The sequence below is a fragment of the Rhipicephalus sanguineus genome, chromosome 11, assembly GCF_013339695.2.
Source record: "Rhipicephalus sanguineus isolate Rsan-2018 chromosome 11, BIME_Rsan_1.4, whole genome shotgun sequence".
Lineage (NCBI taxonomy): Eukaryota > Metazoa > Arthropoda > Arachnida > Ixodida > Ixodidae > Rhipicephalus > Rhipicephalus sanguineus.
Window position 1 is genome coordinate 70,013,516 of NC_051186.1, and position 6,116 is coordinate 70,019,631.

Below are 6,116 nucleotides of genomic sequence, written 5' to 3' on the forward strand. Positions count from 1 at the left end.
ACATTGGTCAGATTGTATGGCTATTGCAGGGTCCTTCAGTGTATTGGAATACTAGTCTGACTGTGGCAACGACAAAATTCCGTTATCACCAGCTTGTAAAGACCGCCACTACATGCTCAAGTTCATCACCACCAGAAAAAATGCATGTGCACCATAAGTATAACCGGAAAGGGCGGGGGGGGTAATCTACCCCCCCCCCCCCCCCCACACACAACCACTATCAACTAACTTTGGTTAACTGTGCTAGAACTTGCTGAGTGTTTTGAAGACAATGCAAAAAATTCGGCAGATCCCACGCACTGTGGGAATCGATGTAATGCGAAGCAGCCAGCTAAGAGCTGCATACATCGCCTTGTTTGTCTTTAAGCCAAATGAAATCATTCATGCCATGGCATCTAGCCCACCATATATCGCATGTTTGCCATGCACGCAGGCATGCACAATCTAGTATACACCATGCCAATGAAACGCATATTCTGGTATATACAATGTATGACCTGTCATTTATGACAGGTCATACATTGTATCATGTAAATCATACCGTATATGACATGCATAACATGATTCGCATGTCAAGACCTCTCATTTATGTTCGTCATACAGTCACATCGCGCAATACCAATTTTAGTGCATATCAAACGAGCGAAATGGTTGCGAGTGCATTATGAGTAGAGCATGTAAATCATGCCATACATGACATGCATATCATGGTTTTTCATGTTACCACCTGTCACTAATGTTCATCATACAGTCACATCGCGCAATACCAGTTTTGGTGTATATCAAGCTAGCGAAACGGCCGCGAATGCACCATGAACGTGGCATGAATATCATGACATACATGGCATGCATGTCTTGGTTTTCATGTTATCACCTGTTATTCATGTTCTTCATACAGTCACATCGCGCAATACCAATTTTGGTGCATATCAATCTAGCGAAACGGCCACGAGTGCGCCATGAGCATGGCATGTAAATCATGTCGTATATGTCATGCACGTCATGATTTTCATGTTACTACCTTTCATTTACGTTCGTCATACAGTCGCGTCACGCAATACTAATTTTGGTGTATATCAAGCTAGCGAAACGGCCGCGAAGGCACCATGAGCACGGCATGTAAATTATGACATACATGACATCATGTCATGGTTTTCATGTTACCACCTGTTATTCATGTTCGCCATACAGTCACATCGCGCAATACTAATTTTGGTATATATCAAGCTAGGAAAATGGCCACGAATGTATCCTGAGTGCGGCTTGTAAATCATGTCGTACATGACATGCATGTCATGATTTCCACGTTACCACCTCTCATTTACGTTCGTCATGCAGTCGCGTCGCGCAATACCAGTTTTGTTGTATATCAAGCAAGCGAAACGGCCACGAGTGCGGCATGAGCATGGCATGTAAATCATGATGTGCATGTCATGCATGTCATGATTTTCATGTTACCACGTCTCATTCACATTCGTCATACAGTCGCTTCGCGCAATACCAATTTTAGTGTACATCAAGCTAGCGCAGCGGCCGCGAATGCATTATGAACGTGGCATGTAAATCATGACATACATGACATGCATGTCATGGTTTTCATCTTACCAACTGTTATTCATGTTCATCATACAGTCACATCGCGCAATACCAATTTTGGTGTATATCAATCTACTGAAACGGCCGCTAGCGCACCATGAGCGTGGCATGTAAATCAGGTCGTGCATGACTTACATGCCATGATTTTCATGTTACCACCTCTCACTTAAGTTCGTCATACAGTCGTGTCGCGCAACACCAATTTTGGTGTATATCATGCAAGCGAAACGGCCGCGAATGCACCATGAGCGTGGCATGTATATCATGATATACATGTCATGGTTGTCATGGTTTTCATGCTACCGCCTGTTATTCATGTTCTTCATACAGTCGCATCGCACAATATCAATTTTGGTGAATATCAATCTAGCGAAACGGCCGCGAGTGCGCCATGAGCGTGGTATGTAAATCATGTCGTACATGACAACCATATCATGATTTTCATGTTACCACGAGTCAGTTATGTTCGTCATACAGAAATGTCTCGTCATACCAGTTTTCGTATATATCCCTTCATTTATACGGCCGCGAGCGCCACGAGACCATGTCATGTAAATCATGCTGCACATGACATGCGCGTCATGATTTGCATGTTAGGACCTGTCATTATGTTCGTCATGAACTCTTGTCACGCCGTACCAATATTGGTATATATGAAATTACCGGAACGGCCGCAAGAGCCTAAGGGCAGTGGAATGTAAATCATGATTTTCATGACACGCGTGTCATGATTTTCATGATATGACCTGTCATTTATGTTCGTAATAAGGCCATGTTATGACACACCAATTTTGGTATACATCCGATTAACGAAACGGCCAGGAGAGCACAAAGTCGTAGACGGATAGATAGATAGATAGATAGATAGATAGATAGATAGATAGATAGATAGATAGATAGATAGATAGATAGATAGATAGATAGATAGATAGATAGATAGATAGATAGATAGATAGATAGATAGATAGATAGATAGATAGATAGATAGATAGATAGATAGATAGATAGATACGCTCAAAATCGCAGAAGTTCGCTAAGAAATGCTTCGCATTTAATAAGCTACGTACAATTCGCTGAGCCCGAGGAGAAATGAGCAGTGTCGGGCTCGCTGCCTACGGTGACCGCATGGGGCGCGACGTGCGCTTTAGTCCCCCTGCGACGATGCCTGTGGCGCCTTTTGGTGTATCCGTGTTTTCCACCTCGCTGTCTGGCCTCTGTCGTAGGCTGCATTCATAAGATATACCAGTAACGAAGTCATTTGGAACCTCAGTACGAATGAACGAGAAGAGCATAGCGATCCGAGGGCCTCATTTGTATGTGTGTGCCTGTGCGTGTGAACAGAATTTTCGTGAGTGAGGACGACTGAACAGAATTTTGGTGAGAGTTAGGCTGGGCGATCTCGTCTGAGCAGGACATTGATGAGTCAGTTTTGTGAACAAGTCTACGTGAGCTTTGCCGGCCTATAGAAATACTAAACGCGGACGAAATGATCATTCGGCGCAGGTTGGAAATCATGAATTCACACAGTTCAAATTGCGCGTGTGAGGCTCAGTCAATTCAGGTGCTCGTACATAGTTGATTTTAGATTGTAACGTTTCCGAGAATGTCTTTTTATAGGGTAGACGCTTTGAAACTTCATTTGGGGCAAAAGCTGTGAAGCCAAGAATTTCGTGTCACGGTTTTGGTTAATCACCGAAATTTGTAAGCTCCCATCCGGAGTGTGTGTTACCGAAATAATATTGAAATCAGTTCATTACTGGGCATGTTAAGAAGAAATTGTTGCACTGTCTATTACCATGCCGCCAGGAGATGACCCCTTTCCTTTTATAATGGTCGATTACAAAAAAAAAATCTTCGCAATGGCCGCAAAATGAAAACGAAACGGTGACGTGCTTCCCACATTGGTCTGGCTTTGGTCTCCGCGGCTTTTGGGGATAAAGATAGGAAGTAAACAGTTCTTGGAACGGAACATCAGGGGTCTTCGGCCGTCATTACCATCAAAAACCTGCATTGCCTTAACCCTATACTTTATCCAATTATGGGACATGCACAAGTGAGTACAGGCACGGCCACTCTATCTTAGGGGGAAGATTGAGCGGCCATGCCTGATCGAGGAGAGAGACCGTGGTACAGGGGGCAGACTTTGCACCCCCTTTTAGAGGATTAAGAAAGCCACCTCCCCGCCCCCTCACACGCCTATGGGCGCAAGCGTTTCTGTTCATAATCACCTGAAGCGACTCGCGGGGCTCCGGCTGTTCTTGACCCGCGGTTTCAGCTGGGCTCGTCGGAGTGGGCGATGCGGCCAGTGGCGACTCCTCGCGTTTGTCCTCGGTACGCTTGTCCTCGGCAACAGAGACATGAGCGGGCAGTCCACCCGGCGGGTTGTTGGCCATACCTGGGATTAGTGCTTCGACGCTGGCTGCTGGCCTCAGAGATGCGCCGGCGGACTCGCCGGGCATCGGTCCACCGTGCTCAGCCATGGGGCCGCGGCGCTTGAGGTGCTGCGCGTGGTCTAGTTTGTCGCTCGGTTTCATCTAATACCGGTGTCACACGGTCACTATACTCTTGATCGCGATCAGACCTGATTCGGTTCAGATTTATTGATTGTGATCGGTTCCTTTAAAAAACCTGCAGGAAGGTGCCAATCTCGTATCAGCGAAGTTCCACTGTATATAGGGATTCAAAGCCATGTACGACTCGTGTATGTAAGGAGCTAAAGCGAACACATGCTAGGAACACCGTCAAGAGATTGTTTGTTTAATTAAAACGTCAGTAGACAGCACTGACATGCTTATGTGGGCGCAGGCGTATAATTGAGGAATAAAGCTCATGATTCGCTCGCTCACACCGGCTGCGCCTTGCTTCCGCGCCAGTGCAAGGCTGGCAATACACTGGAATGTTTCCTTCCTTGGACTGAATGCGAGCACGAACCAACTGCAAAGAGCTCCCATGTGTTGTAGAAAAACTGGAAAACAATCTTCGCTTTCTAACCTGTTTGGTCTTGAAGGTGCTGAGATGCAGGATGAAGTTGCGCGAAGACTGCCCCTATGCTTCTTCTCCTTCTTCTTCCGCTTCTAAGTAATGGTGGCTCATACCCAATACAGGTAATTGGACAAGAAATGTGTATTCCATTAGGTGCTTGAGGTCAACATTACTGGGCTGCTATAGTTGAGTAATATATAACATTGAATTGCAAAGTACCAGCAATGAAATATTTAAATATTTGTGGAGTATAACGCAGCAGAAAACAAAACAAAACAAAGAACTCGAAAGAACGACGTTAGTGAAAGGTTAGGTCAAATGAAAATATGCAAAAAATCCAGTACGTAAAGCGAGAAGAGAAACGGTTCCCGGCTTCGGTTTTTCAAACCCCATGCTCGTTTCTACAGAGCAAAAGTATGTAAATTGCATTAGGCGTTTGATTTGCAACGGCTGCGCTTCAACACTAGCACTGTTGCTTTACCGCGACTGCTAGCCCTTACATATAGCTTCCTTGCCATTTAATCAATATGATGATTAACAAGAGATGATAGTGTTCAAAGCATGTTGGGTCGCTTAAAGAAATGTGAAAACTCTTATGTGGTAACGCCTCATATATCGATTCCAGATAAGTAGCAATCATAGGCTTGCGCAGGGTTCCCCATCAAGGGGGGGGGGGGGGGGGGCGAAGGTAAAGTCACTGGAACGGGAAAAGTACCGCATTACTTTTCTCTTCGCCGCCGCGCGCTCTCGGCGGCTTCGCCACAGAAACGGTCCAGCTGGCTCGCTTCGCTAGTGTCTCGCGGCCGGTGACGCACGGCGCTTTGGGATGTATATCAAAATTGATATGGCATAACATGACTGTATGCCGAATATAAACGACAGGTCATAACATGAAAATCTTAATATGCATGTCATGAACCGCATGATTTACACGCCATTATCTTGGTACTATTGCGGCCGCTTTGTTAACTTTATATATATCACAATTGGTGTGACAAGAGTGTATAACGAATGTAAGTGATTGGTTATAGCGTATAAATCATGACACGCATGTCATGTACAACATGATTTACATGACATGGTCTCGGGGCGCTCGCGGCCGTTTAATTAAATGAATATACATCAAAATTGCCATGACGAGACATTTCTGTATGACGAACGTAAATGACACATGGTAACATGAAAATCGTGACTTGCTTGTCATGTACGGCATGACTTACTTGCCGCGCTCATGCTGTACTCGTGGCCGGTTTGCTAGCTTGGCATGCACCAAAGTTTGCATTGTGTCGCGTGACTGTATGACGAACGTCATTGACAGGTGGTAACATGAAAATAATGATATGCATGTCATGTACGGCATGATTTACGTGTCACGCTCATGATGCGCTCGCGGCCGTTCCGCTAGCTTGATATACACGAAAATTGGTGTTGCGTGAGGTGACTGTATATATGACGCACGTGAATGACAGGTGGTAACATAAAATGCGGGACATGCATTTAATGTACGGCATGATTAACATGCCAGGCTCATCGTGTAA